The sequence below is a fragment of the Oncorhynchus clarkii genome, chromosome 24 (assembly GCF_045791955.1).
Source record: "Oncorhynchus clarkii lewisi isolate Uvic-CL-2024 chromosome 24, UVic_Ocla_1.0, whole genome shotgun sequence".
NCBI classification, from domain to species: domain Eukaryota; kingdom Metazoa; phylum Chordata; class Actinopteri; order Salmoniformes; family Salmonidae; genus Oncorhynchus; species Oncorhynchus clarkii.
Genome location: NC_092170.1, coordinates 8,303,997 through 8,330,236, shown reverse-complemented (window position 1 = coordinate 8,330,236; position 26,240 = coordinate 8,303,997). Strand labels below are relative to the sequence as shown.

General features: G+C 43.8%; 1 pseudogene; it reads right to left on the bottom strand.

The window, feature by feature from the left end:
* Positions 1-6,494: 6,494 nt before the first annotated feature.
* LOC139382230 (uncharacterized) lies at positions 6,495-12,928 on the bottom strand (annotated as a pseudogene).
* Between the last annotated feature and the right edge of the window lie 13,312 nt (positions 12,929-26,240).

The following is a 26,240-nucleotide window of genomic DNA, read 5'->3' as shown; positions in this document are numbered from 1 at the left end:
TGGATGGCTTCTCTGTTACACTCGGTGGAGTTTCTACACTCTAGTCTACCCAAACCATCGATGCTTCCTCAACAACAACAACAACAACACAGTGGGCTCTCCCCAGTAACCCGCAGTTAGCTGTTCTTTTGGGCGTGGCCAATTAGCCCCAGAGTGGGGTGTTTGTCTTTTGTGTGGGATCACCAGCTAGAACGGCTGGCTTTGCCATGCCTCTGACCAGTTTAGGCAGGCTGGAGCCAACGTGCCTGAAATATTTCATCATTCCTTCCCCTCCACCACTGGCTGATCCAATCAGAGAATACATTATTTTCACCTGCTATCTGAGTGAGTGAAACCCAATGTCATTTGGATGTCACAGACAGGTAGAGGGAAAGCTGTCTGTGCCTGGAGAGGCTTTCGCCGCCTCTGATGAAGTGTGTGTAGGGTAATGATATATTTGCCATTCAAGGGCTTGATCATAAATAATACCCATTCAGATACACCATTACATTTCAGTCATTTAGCAGACACTCTTATCCAGAATGACTTAAAAGGAGCAATTAGGGTTAAGTGCCTTGCTCAAGGGTCGACCGGCAGATTTTTCATCTAGTCGGCTCAGGGATTCGAACCATTGACCTTTCGGTTACCGGCCCACCGCTATTAACCGCTAGGCTACCTGCCACCATCACAGACAGTATGAATTAAGTGCCAACCTACAAGGGATGGGAGCTTTGAACAGTGTCATATTAATGGCTTTAGTTTTTGGCATTCTGCATTGGATGTCTCTCAGCTCTCAGACCCAGACATCCCACAGCCAGCAGAGTCCCTCTACAGGGACTGAAACATAAAATCGAATGTACCCCAAGCAGTGGAGGGATTTCAGTGTCAACACATTTAAGTGAAGCTGCGAGGGCGTTGTGAATGGCATAGGCAGAGCTCACAAGGTGTTTGTCTCTGCCTCCCTAACGCCTGGCAACAGCGTGTGCGTGTTTGTATTTGAGCGTACACGCCTGCTGTGCGCGTCAGGAAGTGTGTGTGTGGGGGTGTTGGGTGCCTCAGCTCTGGCAGGCTCAGCTGAAGGCCGTGTCTGGCTCACGACACTACCTGTCAACTCCAGTTCCCGCTTTCTTGTCCAGGGCGACAAGGTCTTATTTTAAGAAGCCGGTTCCTGCAGCCTGATGACCAGCACGTGCTCTGACACACAGCCGTAAACACAGGCGCTGGCAACCAATCGAATTGCATCTGCAGCCACTCCATTTACTGCACATAGATTTACAATAGGCCGACACCACTGTCTATAAATGTGTGGGGTTACAGAAGGATTAAGCCTTCCATTTAATCAATGTGGACTGTAGAAACAATGACGAAGAATAGGAAGACCATGGAGGAGGAGTCAGGGTTAAAGAGAGAGGGGGGGGGGAGGGGGAGGAGGGGGTACTTTTCAATACATGTGCTTTGATGCATGCCTCAAATCAAATCAAATTTTATTTGTCACATACACATGGTTAGCATTTGTTAATGCGAGTGTAGCGAAATGCTTGTGCTTCTAGTTCTGACAATGCAGTAATAACCAAAGAGTAATCTAACCTAACAATTCACAACAACTACCTTATACACACAAGTGTAAAGGGATGAAGAATATGTACATAAAGATATATGAATGAGTGATGGTACAGAACGGCATAGGCAAGATGCAGTAGATGGTATCGAGTACAGTATATACATATGAGATGAGTAATGTAGGGTATGTAAACATATAAAAGTGGCATTGTTTAAAGTGGCTACATGTATTACATAAAGATGGCAAGATGCAGTAGATGGTATAGAGTACAGTATATACATATGAGAAGGGTAATGTAGGCAATGTAAACATTATATTAAGTGGCCTCAGCCAGCCCCCAAATATTTCTCAATACGAATTAAAACAGAGTGGAGGCTATAGGGAGGGGGACGTCATCTGGGCTTATAGTCATTGTCAACTGAGATAGCCTGTGCACTGGAATTAAAGAGTGCTCGAAAATCTTATCTGACTCAGGAGAGAGCAAGGCACCGCGACGATATATCTGTGTATTTTAATCTGGCTGATTTGAGACAACCATTAGCATTTAGACTGAAAATGTTTGGGTTTTGATGTGCACAGTCTCACTCTCTTTTTCTGGGTCCATTTAGGTAATGTCACTTTCCACGGGACATTAATCTGTGTAATTAGGTTTGAGCCACACTCTCCTCTGAAGCAGATCGTGACTGGCTAGAGTACCTTGCTTTTTTTTGTTGCACTTTCTGCCCTGGAGGAAAACAGGTGTAATGCATTATTTTCTCCTGTCTACTTTCTTTCTTATCGTCTGAATTCAGTGCTCATCGAGAGCAGGGAGGAAGCAATGGAGTACATGAACGTTTGACAATGGTGACTCGCTGATGTACTGTGATTCACTGCTGAGGCAAATATGGAACACGCCTCTGGTTAGCTATGAAAATGAGGGAGGTTGTTTGCTTGCTGTGTGTTGTCAGACCATCCCAAACAACCTTCCTATAACCAAACAAACCAACGATTGGGTAAACCATAGACTGGTTTAGGTATGGGATGACAACTGCCAGTTCAAAGTTCATCCGCCCCAAAGTGGATGCCATGACTGTGTCTTCACATGTCCATCCATCCATCCCCACCTGTAGGTGATTTATGGGCACTTTCCCCAAATCTGTTTTCACAATGCATTCAGATACTTCCACACACAGCATAGGACGTTGACCTTTCTAGATATGCTGATTAGTTCATGTGTTGCTCACGGCAGAGTCCACGTCGACGCCAACGCCTCTGCTCATGCGTGGGAGACCTATGAGTTGCAGCTGTCGTAGCCACCCAATAGTGCAACACTCCTGTCCTGAAGTGATGCTTTACCAGGGATTTCTCTATAATCTGGTTATGTGTGCCCAACCTGTCAATCTCAATCACGTTTGTTGCTGTGCCAGCCTCCCGCTGGGCCAATGGTGATCCATTCTGTCGATTAGCTGTATGCTATCTCATTATCATCTCCCCTCCACCAGTGCTATGCAGAGGGCATAGATAGGATAGGGACCGGCCATGGGTTTCTCCATTTTGACACAGGGGAAGGGGACCTGTCACAGAATATCTATGGAACAACAGAGCTACACAACTGTGAAACACACCATTTTGTTTGTCAGTCCCTCTGCCAACCCTAGTGGATGTGAAAAACCTCTTTCCACAGATGGGGAAAATGTCAACCCTGCGCTCTAAATCTCAGGAGGTAAACAAGTGCATATTCCTCCAACGCTGGGCATTTTCATTAGCTTAGCTGTAACCCACTTGGTGTAGTACAGAAAGCAGGCTTAAGGAGTTACTCTCACTAAGTATCACAATGACTAGCCAAGTGAGCCAGCATGACAACACTCACTCACTACCTTCCATATCAGGTCACAGTCCTGATATATAGGGAGATTTTCTGGATTCATACTATAAAAAATGTACACATAGATGTATAAATATTTTCTATGATGAATACACAAATGTTCAATATGTAATATTAGAAAGTTAATATGCTACTTTTATTCAAATTCAAGGCAAAGTACTCAAGGCAAAGGATGCAGTAAAGTAAAGGATTACAATCAGAAAGCCCAAAGGCTTCTGTGGTTTGGTTTGTAATTCAATTAACTTGTTTTTCTTATTTACAGCGTTAACAAGGCCTCCTTGTTAGAGCTTTGTTGGCTACCTAGTTCAAGAGGGCAGTAAGAGATCATCTTCACAATAACTTACACATTTTTTTTTTGCTTCTCTTAAAGTTGAGGTAGGATTTACCTTCTGATAAAAACACTCTCAAAGTATTTGGTGATGGCGTGTGTGATTTCTAGTGGGGAAACTTCAGGCAAGGCCCCTATTGAGCGCTGAGATATGTGGTATGGTCGGTATCAATGCACTCGCTCCTTCTGCAAAGACTATTGCTCCTTCTGGAGTCCAAACCTCAATAGCCAGCCTGATCATAGCAGTCCTCCTGAACTCAGTTAGCGATGGTAACTAATGTGAGTCAGGCTAGTTTTATACATTGTTTTGGCTCCGAGCCTGTGAAATGAACTGCGGGTGCTTTAGCAGGAATATAGCAAAACAAATCACTTTGCTTCAGAGAAACATATCCACACCGAAACACAAAAACAGGCCCTTTCATCTCAGGTTTGGCTAGATTGGTCTAAAAACATTGGCCAGTACTGTACAGTTAGAGAAGGATTCTGGCTTAAATCCAGAATACAGGGGAATGGAGCAGACATTTTTCACACTGGTTCTTACAGTATGCACACTTGCTGTGCAAGAGGTACATCAGCGTGTCAGTGCCTCAGCTGGAAAGGTCTGTTTACTCAGAATGTCTCGGGGGACAAGTCTCATTTACTCAGCCGCCTGAGCAGACACCCGTTTCTCCCCTGGGCCCGCAATGCTTGTCCTTCAAAGGAAAATGGCAGCATTTATTTGTTCTGTTTGAAAAATATATATTTTTATTTTTTAAAAACAGTCATTTGGCTGGTGGCACCAGATACCCAGCAGTATATCACTGTCCAGAGTCTAATCTAGTGCTCCATGCCCTTCAGTCTCTACGCAGGTCCTAAAATGTTATAGCAGTTGTGCCAAACGCACACAAACAGGCAATTCGCGCTCTATAAATCGACTCCCCCTCTGCGAGTCATTGGAAAAACAGGACAAACAGATTAAATACACTGCAATGCGCCTTATTAGCATGGGTGAACTGAGTGGCCCTGTTAGTCAAGACCTATCAGACTATGGTCTCCTCTTTAGCCATATACAACCCTGAATCTCTGGCCCTATGCATCAGGATCCACTTCCACTGGCACGCCATGGTGTTGAAAGGCCATCCCCAAATTCTTCCAACATTAACTTATTTGCGTACCAATTGAATTTGAAACATTCTTGGGTGCGTTTTTTGTTGTTGTTGTTGTTGCATGCGCCAGTAAACAAAAACCCCTTTCAGTTAACCCACTAGCCCAGATTCTTGCTAGCCATCGCGAAATCAGAATCACATGACATACCATTCCACACACATTCCAGAGAAGGAGAAGATCTATACCCCTCTGTTCTCACCCTGTTCCTTTATGATGCATGTACAGGTCTGGAACTCCACATAAATAATAAAACACAGACATCCTCTCTTCTGTATAAAGCGGAAGATTAAAAATCCTCCATTAATGCAAGAACCTGAGGCATCTGACTTGTTACATTTCGACAACATTTCCACGCTGATCCACACTGGACGGACAAGAATCAAAAGTCTGTGCAATCACTCCCCCACAAACACACACACCCAAGCACAAGGCAGACATATTTCAACATTTCCAGATGAGGTGCATGTACCTCATAATATTATGGAGTAGAAATGTATTTTACGTTTCTTTTTTTTTCTCCGCTTGTCAGACTTTGATATTACATTTGTGACGTTGTATAGATGAGACCCAGGATTGCATCCACTGTGTCAAAATAGAAGCACGGACCATAAACCATTACATAACACATACATTATGTTTAGAGGCTTACACTGTCTTCACTGGCCTCAGATGCATTGGCTTTTGGCTGATTGTTTCCCAGCTGGACCCCTTTGGCATCGCAACAGATGTCAAATACATTTATTGAGTATATACTAACAACCCTCACACATGCAAACAAGATCACACACATGCAGCAGTACAAAATGACTGCTAATTTATCCTACTGTAAGTGCATTAGCCAGGTCACCTATCCCATTGACCTACAAATTACTTACACATGGGGTATTTCCGCACGTCTCCCTAGTAAATCCGAACTCGGGCATTCAGTATCATTCATTTGCAGAAATCCCATGAGAAATCGAGAGATTGGGACTATAACGATCTATTTGTTAAAATATAATTCTGAGATAATTGGCTTTAAAAGTTCCGAACCTGCATTGGTTTGAATGGCGTTAGCAATGTTATCTTGCACTCTTTTGAACTTAACATAAATTGGGGTATTTAATGTACTGTATAGGTAGAGAACATTGAACAGAACAAGGCTATGTCAATAACTCAATTTTGACAAAAATGCAGATAGAACCGGATAAATCGAAAGCTCTCTTTAGGTTTGACATAATAAATATTGATATGCAGATAAATGTGTACTTTGTCTCATCAAATGCCCAAAGAGAAATGCTCAAAGCATTTGCCGTTATTAAGTCTTCCATATAGATTCTAAATCACCCACATAAATAAGTTACAAAACCATCATGACAGACCAATCAACAAAAGTGCTACTCTGGCATAGTAAGACACATTATGAATGCCATTAGAGATCGTTACAAATCAGGCCCATTAAGTCATGGGCCACTTCTGCCAGCAGGTTGGTGGAGGGATTCAGATAAATACCAAGCCCACATTTTGATTGGGCCAAACAGTTCTTAATTTCTCGTTTTTCTGATACGGCCTCCTTGTTAATGCATTACGCAAGGCTCTGAAATGCAAAGGCATTCTGGGACTGTCCGACCCCTGAATCAGGTGTGTTCCAGGCTCACCAGGGGTGTGTTGTGCCCCCTCTGTGACACTTTTGTCCCTCGGGTTGGCGGGGGCCCGTTGACGTAGCTCAGGGCCAGTTGGAAGGAGAGAGCCAGGGAGTTGGAGCGGTGGCACTCTGAGTCCATGAGGAGTGCTATAGGCAAGACCAGCAGGGCTAGGAACACAGCCAGCAGGACGACCAGGAACACTGGGCTCCTCAGAGTCTTTAGTACCCACACGGCCCCCAGGGGCCAAAAGCGGAACTGTGTTTGTCTGTTAGGGCACTCATCTGGCCTACAGGAGAAGCGTGGATAGAAGGAGCGTGATTATAATTCTAAGTCTCAGCATCGTTTAAGTCCGGAGTTGTTATTGACCTTGGGGACTGGGAGTGTGTGCTGTTTTTAATGTCAATAAATCACATGGAGGAGTGAGATTTGCTATCACTGTCTAATTGGTATTGATTGGAATATCAAATGTGAAATGTCACGACAGGTATTTGTAGTGTTGTCATTATGTAAGTTATTATATATAGATACACTCAAATACGCTTATAAGTAAAAACTATGATAGTACAGTAATATAAATTGAACCAAAGCATTGAATATTAAAACATATAGGCTGCGTTTACGCAGGCAGACTAATTCTGATGTTTTGCCCAATTATTGGCAAAAGATCTGATTGGTCAAAATATAAATAATTGGGCAAAAGATCAGAATTGGTTTGCCTGTTTAAAGGCGGCCATAGTTTCCACGTGAATAAGACTTTACTCACCGTTGCTCACTATGGACCACCTCCCATGAGCCATTGCAGTGTGGCTCTTCCTCTGGAGACTGGCAGAGAAAGAGGAATCAACAGAGAGAGGGATTGTGTACACACACACACAGCTAACCCGACAGGGGATGCATTCATTGTGGCCTCTGCACTGTAGGCCTAGCTATACAACTTTTTACAAGGCAGCTGGCAAAGATACTATTATTTTTTATTTTTTTAAACTTCTACTGTGATCTGCATACAACCTGTCATCTTCAGTACATTGCTCTACATTTTGAAGACAACAGGTGAATTAACTTGATCTTACAAGCTGCCATTAACTGTTACGGCAATAATAAATCATGTGATACTGTTACCTGTGGGTTTAATTGCCATCCTATCAGACTTGAGCTGGAGGTCACATGACTGTAAGGTGTAGGGGGTCAAACACAGCTCCTGGGGGCGTGTCTGAACAGGGATGTACCTGAGACTGTGGCTTCCCTCAGAGCAACCAGCACACTGTCACACATTCAAAAAGCAGTTTGGGTTATGGCACAGGCTAGACTCATTCTACATGACAGTGTTTATATGCAACAAAGGGACAATTTTAAATCAAAAGAGACTCATAGATGCGGCCCAATAAGGTTGCCACACACACACACACACACACACACACACACACACACACACACACACACACACACACACACACACACACACACACACACACACACACACACTCTCTCATGGGACCAACCCATCAGCCCCTTGTCCGACGCTCTCTCTCTATCCCCTCACTGGGTTTTGACTAACGCTCGTGGCCTATGGTGTGTCTGCTCTTTATGCGCTCTCCTGCAATTACGACAGACATTAAAAAGCCAGTTAACGCCAGAGCTCTTCTCCGTCCCTGTAAAGCAGCCAATTAAGCCTCGAGCGCAGAGACATTAAAGGAGCCCCTTTGAAATGGAAATGGTTCCTCCGCAAGGTTTGAGACTTTGCAGTGAAATCAGGCTTTCCATCAGCACAGCGATTCACTTTCTTACGGACGTGTCCCCCTCTGACAAACAGAATGCTTTAATCAGGCTGGGCTTCAGACAGCTTAATTAGAAAGGAAGAAAGACCCCTCTCCCAAAAAACAGAAGGGGAAATATTCCTGGGCGGTTTCTGTTTTTAAAAAACGTAGCCTCTGCTACACCGATGCATTTATAAATCACCATCTTATTGATTTGTTTACGAGAAAGACGAGGTATAAAATAGACACTTTGTAGGCGATGAGACACACCCAAAATAGCGGGCAATGAATTTAAAGCTGCATGCAATAACAAAACACTGAGTTGTCGATTCACATGATTCAATGAATATTTACTTTTTCGTGATTTCACCAGCGTTAAATTCTCCATGCATTTTTTGCAAATAATGAATGGGAAAGTCAATTCCTAGAGCTCTTCGCAGTAAAAGTGAGCCTTTTCCAACATACAGGTCTGCATATAATCAAACACCTTTGTGTGCATATCTCACTGTACAGTACACGCTCCTCTCAGAACCTAATCAGCGTGGAAGGTCAGGAGTCTCGTGGAGGCTCCAGGGCACATTTCTCTGCCATTCCAGAAAGCTAGAGGATGCTCATGGGATGCAATATGTTGCTCAATGAAAGGTACTGTTGCTAGCACCTCATTCCTCCAACTTTACTCGGTTTAGACTGCGCCTGCTGTTCTTTTTTGGGTGTGTGCCAAGTTGAATGTCCTCAAAGGATCAGAGGGTTTCTGTCTAAGACAGTGTTTTCACTCTAATTTGGAGGCGATATTATGGTTCGGGGGGGGGGGGGGGGGGGAGACACTGGATCAGTCTGTTAAAAGGCTTAGGAGTTTTACTGGGTTTAAGGTGTACCTTCCAAGTACTGTCGGTCTGGACAACCTTGGAGCAGGCTCTGTGCTGTTGGACCGAGGGGGCTTTAGAGGGGACGGTGTGTCCGTGTGTCTGTCCCAGCCAGGCGCTGATGCGGTCAGGGTCAAAGCTCACAGGTTCCTGGGAGGGTCCATCGGGCATGGAGGTCATCCAGTGGCCAGAGAGTAGAGGTTTGCCATCTCTGACACTCTGGATTGTGGGAGGGGAGAACACCACTGGGCCTGCATACTCAAACCTCCTCTCCGGCCTCTGGAAACACCAGCCACAAGTGAGGATAGATTGTGTCAATTTGACCTGGAATGAACTAACATTTCATTGAGATGTTTGGTTTTAATATGCAAAAACCCTGAGGAGTCTTTGAAGTCTTTATATTTCTATATTTAAATCCGATGCTAAAATCATACCTACATTTCTGCATCTTCCACTATAAAATCCAATGGGTTTGGTTATGAGTTCAACACAATCAGTATTATTAGTCACACCAGCAAAACAAAGCTTCTCTGTACTGACACCGACGATATTGGAAGTATTGGCTTTAGGCTTAACTAAAAAAAGAGCTATGTTAGCTTTTTCCTCACATACGCCACCCCTCTTGTACACACAATAACTCCTTGTTAATCGAAGTGAAGAACAACATTGTGTGTCATCATTTCAATGGATCATTATTTGTTTCACACATACTTCAGTATACACTGTCCAATGCATTATTCACATTCCTTTGCCGGTTGAACACAAGTTTACATTCCTGATAATATTGGAAAAACATGTTGACCTGCGTGTGCCTCTGAGCCTAAGGGAACAGTGGTCGAGCGAAGAGACAAAATAAAGATCAGTAGGAGGAGCTCGGTCTACTCACCATTTCCTCTGCTGCTCTGTAATTTATATCAGACTGAGAGCCTATGTAGCTGAGGTAACTCCGCCTCTTTACACCATCTCTGGCCAATGGCTTTTCTCGATCTGTTTGAATGAAGCACACCTCAAATCTGGTGCCAAGCCTCACCGACACATATCGAAAACAATGACAGCGTTAATCATTTAAAAAATGTTCTCATGGCACCCCAATGGATGAGGATAGAACAAGTGGATTATTCTATCGGCGTCATTAACCTTTCTTTAAATTGCCTACCTGTGTTGGCGCTGAAATATGACACGTTGGCGTTGGATTGGGAGACGGGGCCCCCGATGTTGACGGAGGGGTCCCACTCCAGCACCATGTGGTCCAGGTTGGGGGGGTTCTGCTGGTCTGGGGCGCTGCTCTTCTCAAACACACCATCCTGCTCCAACAGGACCTCAGACGGACAGCCGGAGTCAGAGGCTTGAGTCAGTACACAGTCATCCTCAAACACCTGACAAAGGAAAGATAGAGGGAGGGAGAAAGATAGAGGGAGGGAGAAAGATAGAGAGAGGGAGAGGGAAGAAGGATGAAGGGAGAGGGAGGAAGGATGAAGGGAGAGGGAGGAAGGATGAAGGGAAAGGGAGGAAGGATGAAGGGAAAGGGAGGAAGGATGAAGGGAGAGGGAGGAAGGATGAAGGGAGAGGGAGGAATGATGAAGGGAGAGGGAGGAAGGATAGGGAGAGGGAGGAAAGATAGGGATAGGGAGGAAGGATGAAGGGAGAGGGAGGAAGGATGAAGGGAGAGGGAGGAAAGATGGAGGGAGAGGGAGGAAGGATAGGGAGAGGGAGGAAGGATAGGGAAAGGGAGGAAGGATAGAGGGAGGGAGGAAGGATAGGGAGAGGGAGGAAAGGTGGACATATAAATGGAAGAGAACTACTACAGGATGCTATAAAAACACACTAAATTGTAGCGTTGTTCTCAGTTTGGCCTGGAACAGCATGGGCATATTCCACAACCCCATACCCCCTCTCCTTCCTTCACTAGCTTCCTTTGACCCATATAGGCCTTTCAGAACCGTGGACAGAAGCTTAGAAGAAGAGAAGAAATCGTGCAGAAAAGCAGGGCCTTAGAGTGGCTGGTGCAGTTAAAGATACAGGTTAAGCGTAGCCTACCAGTCTCATGCTGAGCAGGCGTGTGTGCAGACGGCCCACTCCCTCAAATACGTGGGCAGAGTAGAGCAGCAGCTCCTGCAGCCCCGCCTCGATGTCTTGGGCGTCCTCTGGCTCGCTCTTCTGGATCAGCGCCTCGCTCCGCTCCAGGAGACCGTTCAGACGCCCCGCAGTCTCCCCCACCGCCTCCTGGAAGCTCTGAGGCCAAACACACACACAGCACATCAGGGAGGAGACATTTACTACGGGAAGGGCTGTAAGAATTGGTAATGGAATCAAGTAGAAGCATATCAGGCACGTCCGGGACAGTTCATGGGAATCACAGAGAAATGACCAGGTAAAGCAGATGCAAAATGTTGTTAGGCAAAAGTGAGGACCACTGATTGCGTGGTCAGATTACTTGGCTGGTCAGTCCTGTCCAGTACAGTCCTAGGCCATCTCCTTTACCTGCAGCTCCCACATCTTGTCACAGGTGTCCCATCCAAAGAAGTGTTCCACCTCGGTCAGCCTAAGGTCCATGTCAGCAAGCCACACGGCCATCTCCTCCAGCTGGCCCTCAAACTCCTCCCGCTGGGACACACGGTGCTAGGGGAGGGGCAGGAGGAGATGGGGTAGGAAAGAGAGCACGTGAAGAGAGGGGAGGGGAAATATAACATTGTAGGCCAAGAGAGGTGGAGGTATAGCAATATAGATACAGAATAATAGTCTAGTCCAATGCTGGCATCTGAATACATTTGGGAGGAATCAGATGTAGCTCAAAAAAGAAAACGTCCCCCTGCCTTAGACATCTGTGTGATGAAGGAAGGGGTATCTTGCACCTTTTACCTTGAGTCTGCGGCAAACACTCTCAATGGTCCCATGTAGGCGGTCCCAGCGTTGACCACAGTCCCTGGCCATGCCCAACAGGCGTGACCGCATGGCCCCATCAAAGAGCCTGGTCAGGGTCCTGTTCCTAAGAGTCAGACTGTCCAGCTGCACCAGCCGAGCCCCAGCCTGGGTCCTCAGGCTCTGGGAGGGGAGAGCACAACAACTGGGGGTTTCGATTGAACAGTAGAGAGATACTCGTTCTATTATACAGGTGAACAAAACAGTTCTGAAATAACATCTCTATTAAACCTGTAATAACAAGGACAGTGTTTCTACGCAGTGACTGAGGACATAAACACCAACATGGGGCTGTAGATGGCCATTAGATGGTCTGATCTGGTCTCCTACCTCAACCTTCTCGAGCTCCTCCTTGGCAGTGACAAAGAGCACAAGGGCAGATCTGGGGGAGTCGGCAGCCTTCTCCGCCAATCGGAGCCAATTGCTGAGAGATGAATGAGATTAATGAACTCATGCCATAGCACCCATTTTCTTTCCAACCTTTGTGAGATACATAAACAAACAAAAGGCCAGACTGGTAAATGGAAAAGCACATTAATTAGGGTAGTGTGATTCACTGCAGTTGATCAATATAATCTACTATCCATTAATTAACTGTCCACATTAATTAGGACTTAATCCTTCAATCAGCAAATACACTTGAGAAAACCCCATTGGGGTCAGAGGAGAAGACAAACACTCACTGGACACATCCATCCAGAGATGGGCTTCCATCTTGGATCAAGCAGGTTCCCAGTGGCAGACAGTCTTGGGGCTCCTCATTGAGTTCTAGTAGAGGCAGGAAGTGGTATTCGGAAAGTAGGGGCTCAGTGTGTTGTAGGATCAGGTCCAATCCCAAGGGGCTGTTCATAGACTTGGTAGCGACTCGACGTTCATCCCCTTCCGACATTATGTCACTTCTTGTGGTGCAGGGACAATGGTATCCATGACTACCGATTGGGAGTGGCACCCCCACAGGCATCTTGGGCTCCACCTGTCACCTGGGTGGCTCCACCTGTTTGGCGTGCGAAAGTGTCACTGCATTACAACACTCCGAAATGAGGTGACAATTAACACATACTTCCAAATGAATTGCATTGAGTGTATTTTTCACAGTAACATAATGTCTATAGTATGTTATCAGATGGAACCTACATGCTTTCAATGCACTCAGTAAAGGTGCCATCTTTGAAAAAACTATTGTAAAAGGGGGGGGGGTCTTTGAGTACACTCAGTGTTGGGTGTGTACCCGAGTTCACCCTGATGGGTTATTCATACAAGTCATTACAAATAGAGTTCTGAATGACTGCCCAGGAATTGAGAGAGACAGCGCAGATGGCGAGTAGCTGAATGCCTCTCCCAAAGTGAGGCAAGTACCCGAATGGCCAAGCGGTTATTTTCTGGGCCATCTAATCGTTTTGCAGTAGCAATCCCTCTTATGAATTATGACTCAGCAGTTCCACACTTCAGACCATTCTAAAGGGGGTTAGGAGCTGAAAACAGAGCGTTTTCACATTACGGACTGTTGAATAGGAAATGATAACAGTAGAGAAGTCTTTTGGTCCCATCGATATTGACATTATCCATTGCTGCCTGCCTTTAGAAAAATCCTACAACAAAAGATGAGGATGTGTAATGAAACTCGTCTGAAACATGCACTTGTCTGGTCCCGTCTGTTCAATCTTGGTTGTTTGTCTGTCATCTCTACAGTAGAGTTTCTCTCTTTCCACCTTGCTCTCGCTTTTATTCAGTGACTGGACAGCACACTGGACAGCACACTGGACAGCACACTGGGCAGCACACTGGGCAGCACACTGGACAGCAGCCTGTCAGATAACGTTTCAGTGTGGGCACAGGTTTGAGGCGGTCAGATCTTTGATAAACTGAAAAGATCAGCAAAAAGACTAATGTTGATCTAAATACCATTTAGAGCAGCGGCATTCAATTTTGGGGTGTTGACCTCTAGTAGGGTCAGGGGGAGGGGGGGGGACTTCAGTGGGGTCGCCAAAAACTAAACAAAGATTTTGTATGGGACAATATACAAACGTTTTTGAGAAAGATAATATTTGTATTTATTGGTTTCTTTTCATTTGGATGTAATGAATTGAAGGTTATTTTTTTGATGCAGTCCTCTCATTGTCATTCCTTAAAAAGTAATTCCATGTTGCAGTGCTTCAGTGCGGAAGGCATGTCGATATGTGAAAAGGAATGACAGCTCCTTCCTGGGTAAGTAGAACAGTGTGGAGGATGTTTCCAATACACATCACTGGAAAGCTACAATCCCACCTGTGAGAGTCCATCGGCCCAACTATCTATACTTAATATTCCTTTCATATCCCTCCTGAGGAACATTCAGGATTGCAAAAGTTCTTGAGTCAAAGCACAGATTTCACAATCAAGTTGGAACTCTTGGCAAACGTCTTATGTAGTTCTCGGTTGGTTCGTTTGTGTGGCACAATGCCGCGAGATACTTTCCATTTCAGCCAATCTCTGAGAGTGACATGCCCACAGCTCTAATGACTAAACTGAAGTCCATAGGTCACAGCGACTACCAAGATAAACTTTATGCAGGGCAGATGTGAGGCCAGGCTGTTGGTGGAGTCTGATAACTGTATCACACATGATGATAGCAGTTAAAGGACCACATCAAAAAAAGGGGATGATTTTATCACCCCCAATGTAATTAGTGCTTATCTCACAGAGACAGCAAACAGAGGGCACTAGGTTCACATGGTTACCATGGCATTATGCCAACCCAATCTGCTCACATTACTAGTGTTGTCAATCAAAAGTCCCGTAAACAACTTAATTGAGATACCCTAGAGACTCAAAACCTCACAACAAGTTAACACAGGAGTGTTCTTTTCCATGGCAGTTTTTTATTTATTTTTAATGCCGAGTTAAATACAAATCCCGACAGTGGAAGTAGCCTGTAGGCTCTTTATGAATTCCCTCAGCCTTGGAGGCTGATAAATCACTTCACACTTGTGCCCAGAAGAGTTATGAGGGCACCACTCTGGCCCTGGCAGAAGAAAATGCCAAATAGATTTCCCCCGGTCCCTTACCTGCTGAATGCGCCATGGAAGGTCGGCTACTCTGCTACCGGGGGCCTATTGTTAATCATCGGCAAGTCAACGAACCCCTCTGGGCTAATGTCACACTTGATAATCCAGCACAGCAGACGGACTTCTGCAGCACCGACCGGCCTGAGATTGACCTCTGCCCTTAGACTAATGAGACAGGGAATAACAGTACCAACAAGACACCGATTTATCAACAGCCATCTTCTCCTCTTCATATTCCGATAGAAGAGAAAGCAGGGCTTTCAAAATGGCTGCTAGCCAGCCATTAGTTAAATATGAATAACATGAAACGTCCTTTTCTTTTTACTCATGAGAGAGCAGCGTCAGTCAGATCTCAACATTCATAAGCGCGTGTGGCTGACTGCTCCATCACAAGAGGGCACGGAGTCACTGCATTGGACCTCGAGGCGGTGGAGTTGAAAATCGAAAGCAGTTTTATTACTGTTAGGGGAGCTCACCCAATAATGGAACCTGCAGATGTCACAGCTTCGAAAGGGCACTCGTGTAATTTCTGCGTGCTGGGACGGAGAGAAAGAGAGAGGGTTGGGTCGGTTTCAGTCCCCCCTAGACAGCACAAAGGACAGGGGGCTTCACTGGCTGCAGGTGATGATACTGTCCCAATAGGCTACTTCTCAATGACAGTACATTTACTCTGTTAAAACTTGCTCTTTAGAGTATGGCAAAGGCCAGCAGTATGGCAAGTCACCATTTCAGCACAGATTAGTGCAACTACTTGCCCATGAATACATGAATAGGGATATGACAAGTAAACTAATGCCAGCTTACGCCCACAATGTGCATGCGTCATTTTGCTGTCGGGGTAGGGGTGGAGCAAAGCAGGTGCATCTTGGTAGTTTTCCATAACAATACCCGCATTTGAATAAGTGAGACGGAGCTGAATGAAGCCAAACAGTGAAAGTGCTTGTCTGCTATGGAAGAAAAAACAAAAACTCTCCGGCTCAGACAAAAGGTGAGCTGCTGACGTCGTCAGCCAGTTATGGCCCGGACGAGCCCCGCTGCTGTACGAGACAAGCGAAAAATAATGACATCGTCAACACAGCCATTAAAGTGTGATTGGCCAGTTGACATTTCCTTGCCTTGATGGATGCTTCGTCAACTGACACCGGTAGCATCCTGGATCCACCTGACGGACAGGCTGGGAGCGGGAACATTACCAGGGAAAAGAGGATCGTTAACCTATGGAGTCAGTCTGCTATTCAGGCCTTGACAGAACGTATTAACTGTCATTTGCCTAACATTGACTCAACCTCCAGCTCACGTACTCCTGGCTACATGCTCTAGCAGGCCTCGGCAAATCCAGTCCTCGCGTGCCTGATTGGTGTCACTTTTCCTCCATCCCTAGCAAACGCACCTGATTTAAACTAATTACATTTAACTGAAGATCATGAGTAGTTGATCATTGGAGTCGGGTGTGTTAGCTGGGGCAAAAGTGTGACACCAATCAGACCCCCTGAGGACTGGAGTTGCCCAGGCCTGCGTCTAGTGGGACAGCGTCCGGGGACAATAATTGGCAATTGCATCCCTTTAGCCGTCTGATTTGCGGTGGACACTAAACATTTATAGGCAGCTGGGACAAGTCATTCTTTGTCTGGGTGTGGGAAGGCAGCTCCTCTCCTCATGGTGAAAAAAAACAAAACAGTTATTGGTATGCAGGTCCAATGCCTGGAGCAGAGGCTCAGGGCTGAACAGACCGAGGCACCACACCGCTGCATGAATCCCATTTATCTGTCTGGATAGTATTAGATGGGCTCTACAGCACCTCCAGTGACCACGCAGTTGGTCTTGCTCAACAAACCTTAACTTCAGCATTTTTTAGTCCATGCCAACTAGTTCAGTATTTCGACAACTCTGAGGGCAAATGCAATCCGATCAAAGGTACCAGGCACAGTATGCAAAATTAAACAAATAGCAAGCACACAGATAATTGTGAAAAGTGACAACCATAGCTGAAATAATGACATCTACTCTCATCCCAACATTTACCGTGCCTATTGACACGTCCACAGCGCCCGTCTATGTGTTGCAGCATGCCTGCCCACTCCTTTCTGTGCCACAACGCGGGCAGAGTCAGGAGCAGCAGCCGTGGGGGACATCTGTGTTTCCAGTGACAGGTTGGCGGGACAGCCAGCGAGGAGGAGAGAAAAATGGAGCGTGGCTTCACGTCTTCTGCTGCTTCCTACCCATCCCCCTCAAACTCTCTGTGCTCCCGAGACTGCGGCCATTGTCTCGGGAGCACAAAAGACTCAAAGTGAACAAATGTGCCTTTCTGCTGTCCGGATGGAGTGCGAAAGACAGGCCAGGGACACCTGATCTATCCCACTTTCTGCACAGATATAGAGGCAGCTAGGGAGAGAATCTCCCCCAATCAGTCACCCCGAACTGATCCAAGATCAGAACACTTAACACGGTCAGTTGTGCGGGAGAAACGGAGCAGGTCCGGGCCGGGAGAGAGATCTGGTGACCCTGGATGGAAACTTTCTTTCACCATTAACTAGGTTGTTCCTAAATTGAGGGAGACAGAGAAAGAAATGGCAGAGACAAAATGGAGGGCGAAGCAGAAGTGAGAGAGAAGAGAAACAGATTGAAAGGCCGAGAGGGACAGATAGGAGAAATCATGATAGAGTGAGTGAGTTGTGTACTGTAGTATCGAGACAACACTCTGGCAAGATGTGTGCTGCAAGTCCCTGGGACAATGCCCTCAGTGACTGTAAGACAAATATTACTTTCTACCACTACTGCACTCTAATAAAAACATGGGTAAACATCAAATACACTACAAAAGCTCTCATATTTCATAGGCTGCTAGAATTACCAAGCATTTCTTACTAATATTAACTAAAAAGGTGTGTTTGGAATACAATGCTACGTTGATGAAATCCGACTAGATGTTTCCAACAGCAATACCTCAGTCTGTAGATTTCAAGTGTCTGTATAGTGTATACAGGCCTAAAGTAGGTGATGAGTACAAGACAACAAGGACAGAAAACAGAGAAATTATGTGAACACAAAGGAACAAGAGGCTGGGCTGGGAACAGGCAGAGATTGTGTGGCCAAGTACACTTTAGGTTACACAGATTATCCTTGGTGTCAGATATAATCTCTTTAATAAGGGGTGTATCTAAAATGTAGTGCTTGATCAGGCATGGGAAACTGGTGCTCTGGATATCGTGGCTATACTATTGCTAAGAGAAAGAGAGAAAAAAAACAATCACAAAGAGAGCCCAGCACTGTAGAGTACAATGGCTTTGTGGGGATCATCTTTGTCCAAATGCAGAACACATTCCTCCATTAGTGACCGCACCTCTCTTTAGGGTGAGCATCATGCATCCACACACAATGCAGTATACATGTATATAGGACATGGGAATGGAACTCAATTCTTAGAGGGTTGGAGCCCTCACTCAATTAGACTCAGTGGCTTACAATGTTCCTTGTGTTATACAATTCCTTTATTCGACATTATCAGGGGAAATGAACAGAATTAAATGTGTTTGGCTAAATAACTAAGAGAGCAAGCTAATGAATGCAACGGAAATTGACTGGAATGAAAGCCAACACACACACACACACAACCTTTTGGGAAACAATTTAGAGGCCTGCGAGGGAAGTCTGCAAGCGGGGCATTGACGGACAGATACAGACTTAATTAAAAACGTATGTCTAGATGGAATCAAAAAAGAATCACAACATTGAAAAGTTCCTGTTACACAATAAATGTTGCTTATAGGAGACCATCAGGTAAATAAATCTGACCCTTAATCCAGTTCAGAAATCCTTTTCCTGTCTATTTTCCCTCTCAGCTCTTCATAGTGGGCTTGGAGAGATACTCTACTGCCAGATGCTCTTCTTGAGGACCTGAGCCCCTGAAGAGGGGACATTGTGTGACTACGATTTATAATCCTGAATGATGAGAGGGTATCATATCAATACCGACATGAGAAAGATCTGCGATTCTCATTCTGATTACTGTCCTCACACCCTTTATCTCTGGTCAGGGATAGTAAAGTAGGTAGTTATCCAAGATATCCTGATTCATGACTGCTCACAAACTCATGAGTTGGGTTTCACAGCCTGTTGTCAGCCTTCTGATCCAAGGCCTGGCACTTGTCCAAGGGATGTTGCTGACTGATTCAGTAGTTAATTAGCTGACACCAAGTTCTTCTGGTCAAGCACTGCTCAAAAGAGCAGAATCATTTGATCTAATTACTGGTCACGGATGAAAAAAAGGACTGTCAAAGGGCTGTGAAGATACACTGTCATTCCCATTAGGTTCATTCAATGGCATTACTGGGTTTTTAGACATCGGCCCTCAAAAGTGAAGTGCATTTTGTTGTGTAAAAGTGCTTTCTAGCTTGTGGAAAAGAACACCATTTGTCAGTGAAACGTAGACGGCTGAGGAGCATTTGGTTCCAATAGGAGTTGTAGGTGCAGCAGTAAGGCTATTGATGCCACATCCTTCAAAATAAATAACCTCAAGGCACGACAGGGAATCCACCTGTAACAATGAGTCATGCATACTGTATAACACAGCTGCCAGACATACAGTAACCGGTTCCTGTTGAAAACAATTTACGTGGAAATGGCACTTTAGGCCTACAAGTTGATACTTCCGGAGATAAACACCTCCCATGTTCTTGGATATAGTAATAACATTGACGAAATGTTGAATGTTTCGTTAATGACCCACTTTGTTGTCTCTCGACAAAACAAAACCTGAATGAAATAACATGTACTTTTATATTTTAATAGGCCTGCTCGAAAGTTTACGCTATGTTGACGTCAAAATCATCGATAGCATTGAGACTGGGAAATAAACAGGTAACTTGCGATTCTGCTTGGTCCGGATTCACAGGCAGGATTCATGCAGCTGGGAGGTCTTGACACTTGGGAGACCCATTTCGCTCGATGCCTAAATATGATAAACACCTACTCGAAATTCGGAGGGAATATGTGCACGTTTGAATCATCAACCATAGGATGTCATTTGTGAGGTTTATCCACTTTCTCTGGTTAAACGTAACCACTATCGGAAGAGCACGCCGTTGTAAAGAATGTACCCCCGGTAACTTGACCTGTCACAGGTAGTTTGAAACCACACCCCCCAAACGCATACAGTACTCACCTGCGTTAAACTTCCGTCTACCTAAATGTGTCACGTACTCACAATTCTCAAATAAAAATCTGTTCTTAAATCACTTAAAAATGCAGTGGACAATTAAATTAAAGATTATTTTAATTATATATTTTTAAAAAACTATAATATCTTCATCAAAGGTTATTTCGAGAGTGTAATAAAAAAAACATCTATGAGATGTCTGGATCATTTGAAATAACTGCAAATGTTTATATGAATTAAACAGGCTGTGTGCATGGCTCATCTGCCCCCTGTATGTTATTATTCAAATTAAGGCATATTGTAGGCCAGTTACATAAGGATGGCATAAAAAGAGGTTGAAGGGAATTGCATCAGATGTTCATTCTAAACTGCAGTCACCGTATACTCATATGAGTATACTATCATTTTCACCCCAGTTGTCTTGAACACAGAGAATATCAGGCCTCCAGAAATAGTGGATTGACTAATATAAAGAAGTGACTCATAAACCCCGTGGTTTAGAGTAGACCCTGGGACTTTAGGGGACAGTGAAAGAAGATGGGATCTATACAGATTCAGGGTGCATTGTAATTGTACTTGTGTCATAATAGAAGGCACAGCAGATTAACTCACACTGTACTAATAGGCAGCCCCTCCCCCCTCCCCAAGGAGACCCTTTGTTGTTGATTACAGTGAAACAAAGGAGAGGCATCAGCAAGGCAAACTTTTTTTATTTTTTTATTTAACTAGGCAAGTCAGTTAAGAACAAATTCTTATCGGGCCAATTGTGTGCCTCCCTATGGGACTCCCAATCACAGCCGGTTGTGATACAGCCTGGATTCAAACAAGGGTGTCTGTAGTGACGCCACTAGCACCGAGATGCAGTGTCTTAGACCGCTGTGCCACTCGGGAGCCCTTCACCCCACTGTAGTCACATATACAAGATACAGTGCCTCGGTGTGGAGCGAGACACAGCACAAGGGAGAGAGAGAGAGAGAGAGAGAGAGAGAGAGAGAGAGAGAGAGAGAGAGAGAGAGAGAGAGAGATTCAGGCTTGCACATCAGATTCTGAGATGATGGCTTCACTCTCTCAGCTCATGTCTTAGAGGGGGCTCAGTCAGACGATTTTCGTTTGTGCTTCAGCAGGAACAGGGGGAGTGAGTGAGAGAGATTATATGCTTACCGTGTTCCCGCTCTCCAACCGAAGCTAACGTCAAATCTCTTTTTTAAAAAGGGGAGGGGGGAGATGGGGGAAGGGACGAGGCGTGCGAGATAACTCAGTGAGCACGTCTGAATAGATTACCCACTCTGCTAATTATGAACAAAAAACACTGTAATTATGCATCAGGGTGGTTTTACTCTCCGTCCTCTCTGTTTTAATTATGCATTGGAGTGGGAAGGGAAGTGGGCTCTCCAATTGGCCTTTCCGGAGTAGCAAAAAAGCACAGAGCCACTGAGGCGGAAAGGTGAGGCTTCATTTCATTTCGACAGGGTGCAGGGATGAGGTTCGTCATCAGAGCTCCACAGACAGAATGGCATGGCATCTCAGTAGTCAATAGAGAGGAAGGTTACAGCCCTGACTGGATAATCTTTCTACCTGATTTGAGACAGAAGGAAGAAACCTAGTCTTCTGTGGTCAACTTCATTAATTCCATTGAGATATGTCGTGTACAGATAGTATCAGGAACTGGACACTGCGTTGCCTCGAGTGACATGGCATACAATATATAGGGTGGGAGCAAGGTTGGTAGTCAATGGCAGAGTAGATGGGACACTCATTTCCCTTCCAGCGGATCCCTTCCATTTACGGAGAGCCCTCCCAGGAGGGCACAAAATGTCCGTCCCTAGTCTGGCCTATTAACCTAGCATAAAATGGTGCCCCTATTCTGTTGATGTTTATGCTAATTGGGCTCTCCAATGTAAGTCACAGCCTTATCTTTGTGACTGACTTTGTCTGGTGCCTTTGTTAGACTTAGCACATCTATAGAAGTTCTCTAAAGCATGGAATGTTATGTAATGGCTGTGGAAGTATTATAGTTTTGGGGCATGTGCATTGCCTCCTACTGCCCATAGCTTGCACTACACAAGACAGATAGTCTTTGATCATCTTTGATAAGTCAAATCATTATGTAAGTGGTCTGGCAAATTGAGCTGCTTTTCAATGCATACTTGATGCGATACTCATATAATATTCACATTCCTTGTATGGTGACGAATTGAAGATAAATGATGATTAAGTCATCGGCATTGATTTGTAGAGCTCAAAACACGAGACAAATACTATCATTACTGAGCCATTACATATATATTACCTGTGTGAGACACAATTTACAGAATAAGTAAGCTATTCTTCAGGCATTACGATTGTTTTCAAGGTCCAGGTTTAACAAGTCACATCATCGCAATAACCCCAAGTGGCTATAATTTCCACAAATTAAACCCAATTGTAAACACAAAAAAAGTATCTCTGTTACATGAACCCTCCCTCCTTATTGTAGAGTTTCGTACTCCCATTGGAAAAAACTGCAGTTGTCAGCTCCGGTCTTCATCTCAGACAAGAGTAAATATTTTAGCACCACACTTAGCGGGAGCAGGGCAGGTAGAAGCCTTGGTTAGCATCCTAGCTGATTGAATCTTAGAGGAGTCAATGATTTAAAAAAAAAAAACATGTCAATGCTGCTCTTTGTCAGGGAGGAATGCTGATGCTGACCAGTGATGTTTCTCAATTTGCCACACAAACAGACTATGTATGACTGATAGATTGGTGCAGAGGCATATCGTCGGGAAGAAAGACTCCCTGTATTTTGATTATTCAGTTTAACGAGATTGACCCTGATGGTAGCATATTGCACAATGAGCACATTTTATTTCTGTATTTCATGTAGGTCGTCTTTATGAGAATTATTCCATTTCTGGGTTAAAGCCCAAAACTCTAGAATAGTAAACTTTCAGTGCATGTAGACAGGGAAGCTGAGTGATGACGTGAGTCTTGTTAAGGGAATGTTTGTCCAAATCATTCACAGCCGGCAGAGGAAAAATATTTTTCTCAGAGGTTGAGCCTTGAAACTACAGTATTCGGTAGTAATAATGAATCCTTGTAGCACAGGCCTGACATTCTTTCTCCTGTCTGGCTGTGTTTCTGTAATGATGTCAGGTTTCACATGCAAGGATGTCATATGCTTTTCTTTCACAGTATGTAAAATGTTACATTGTAGGATACTGCAATTGGCAAGACAATGTAAACACAAAAATTACTATGTTAACCATATACTCCCATTCATTAAACATTAAACTGCCACTGGGAGACAGATCACTTCATTCAAGTTTTTTGTATTTATACATACTCTTCCATTTAGAGTTCATTGTTACATCTAGTTAATCCAGAGTTAACATCAAAGAGCCAGCTATGGTCTGGTTTCTAATCTCCCTCATTGATGTCCAATTGAGTTTCTTTACATTGATGTTGGATCACAGAGAGTAGGAGAGATTGATCTGTACACTAGTCCCTTTTGAGTCCTGTCAGTTACTGTCAGCATTTGCAAGTCTAACATGCCTGAGATGACACCTCTTTGATCTAAAACATGATTTACATATAACCTACACAGATCATGTGCCATCTAAATATCATATGGCTACTTGTGTCATAACTATTATCCAGGGTCGCAGTTATTGGTCATTATTGGCCAGGTCGCAGTTGTAAATGAGAACTTGTTCTCAACTGGCCTACCTAGTTAAATAAATAAAGGTGAAATAAAAATTCTAGTTCTAAAAACTTTCCTTGAACATGAAACCCCCTTTGGTCAAAGGTCTAAATGGCCATACATAATGTATTCCAAAAGGTACAGTATGATTAAAAATATATATTTCCCAAATATTATTGATACTAATATATAGTATGCCCTCATGATTATGGGGATGCACTGCCTTCTATGGACAAAAGTCATCATATGTTAGTCTATTAGACAGATATGAACAGCGTACATAAAAAAACTCAAGAAATATTAACCTATATTCGGTTATTTTACGTAGGGATTTACAAAGCATCTCTGATTGGCTCTGGTAATTGACTGGAATGGAGTAGGTTAAGCGCATTACTCTTGATCCGTTCAGTGCGTAAACAGTGACATGTGCCGTCTCACACCACGGATCGAAAAGGTTTCAAACACGACAATTGTGACATTAACTATTTCACAAACGTTGTTCGTGAATTGGATTCGGGTGCTAGTATCAGTCGTTGATGCTTTCGTTGTCTCGTTGTGAAGTATTTTCGCTTTGTTCAATAAATTGTGCTCGTGCCCTACTTACGCCTCTAATGATCAAAGTAAACGCACATATTTTGAGTCTTTAGGAAAAGGGCTCCACCAGCTGGTTACAAAGACAATAGCAGCATATATCCGACAAGGATCTTACATAACTGGGATATTTATTTAATTTTTTTATTATGTTATTTCACCTTTATTTAACCAGTTAGGCCAGCTGAGAACACGTTGTCATTTACAACTGCGACCTGGCCAAGATAAAGCAAAGCAGTGCGAGAAAACAACAACACAGAGTTACACATAAACAAATGTACAGTCAATAACACAATAGAAAAATCTATGTACAGTGTGTGCAAATGTAGAAGAGTAGGGAGGTAAGGCAATAAAAAGGCCATGGAGGCGAAATAATTACAATTTAGCATTAACACTGGAATGATAGATGTGCAGATGATGATGTGCAAGTAGAGATACTGGGATGCAAAAGAGCAAGAGGATAAGTAACAATACGGGGATGAGGTAGTTGGGTGTTCTATTTACAGGCTGTGTACAGTTATTGACTGGCTGTGTACAGTTATTCATAGTTATGAATAACTATGCCTACACAAGGCTGCTGTGAATGCTCACAAAATAATTTTGACGTTGAAAATGGACGTCTGTGTAGCCCACATATACGAAAGATCATAAGACTCACTCATGCAAATGTCTTGTGTAAAATCTTAATTTGAGCCAGTTTGCTACAGCAGGAAAACAATCCTGCAGCAACAGGAAATGTGAATTATTATGTGGACTATAATTAATAGACATTGTTGTTGGAGTGGGAAAATCAAGTATGACATTTCAAAGTGAACATGACAAACTTCAGAAGCCTTTTAAACCTCAAATACACTACAAGTTAAACATGTCCTGCATTGCAGGAAGGTTCTCCTGCAACAGGGTGATACAATGAACATCCTATTATATCCCAGAGCCGTAAAACCCATAAATAGTGACACCTAAATGCACTGTAAATAACGTAGCCTATGATTGTCTGTCATTATTTAAAATGTTACATTGTAGGATACTGCAATTGGCAAAACAATGTAAACACATACATTACTATGTTAACCATATAATCCCATTCCTTAAACATTAAACTGCCACTGGGAGACAGATCACTTCATTCAAGTTTTTATTTATTTATACATACTCTTCCATTTAGAGTTCATTGTTACATCTAGTTAATCCAGAGTTAACATCAAAGAGCCAGCTATGGTCTGGTTTCTAATCTCCCTCATTGATGTCCAATTGAGTTTCTCTACATTGACGTTGGATCACAGAGAGTAGTCTGACACCATTTTAACAGAAAGGCTTGACATGTTCGTCCACGTATAATCCCAGAAGCACCATAAGGTTAGTATCATCCGTTTCGACCGTACTATCTAATCAGTCAAAAAACACTAATTACAATCAATCACTGCGTATATTACTTTGATTCGAAGACATCAAAGTCATTATCCTTTGAACCAAATATGTATATGTTATTTTATGATGAATCTGCGTGGACCGTTTGAAATGGACATCTTCAAAAAAGGTAAAGCCATTATGGGCCATTAGGCATTTTCTTTAGTACAAAAAGGGATGTAAATTGCATAATAATGAGGGGTTATATTTGACAATTTATCTTGTTTTTGAACTGTCGATGGATGACTATATAATCTGGGGTTGATCATAAGACTGCACATTTGAAGGAGGACAGTGTCCCTGGTTGGAGAGGTGAGACAAAAAA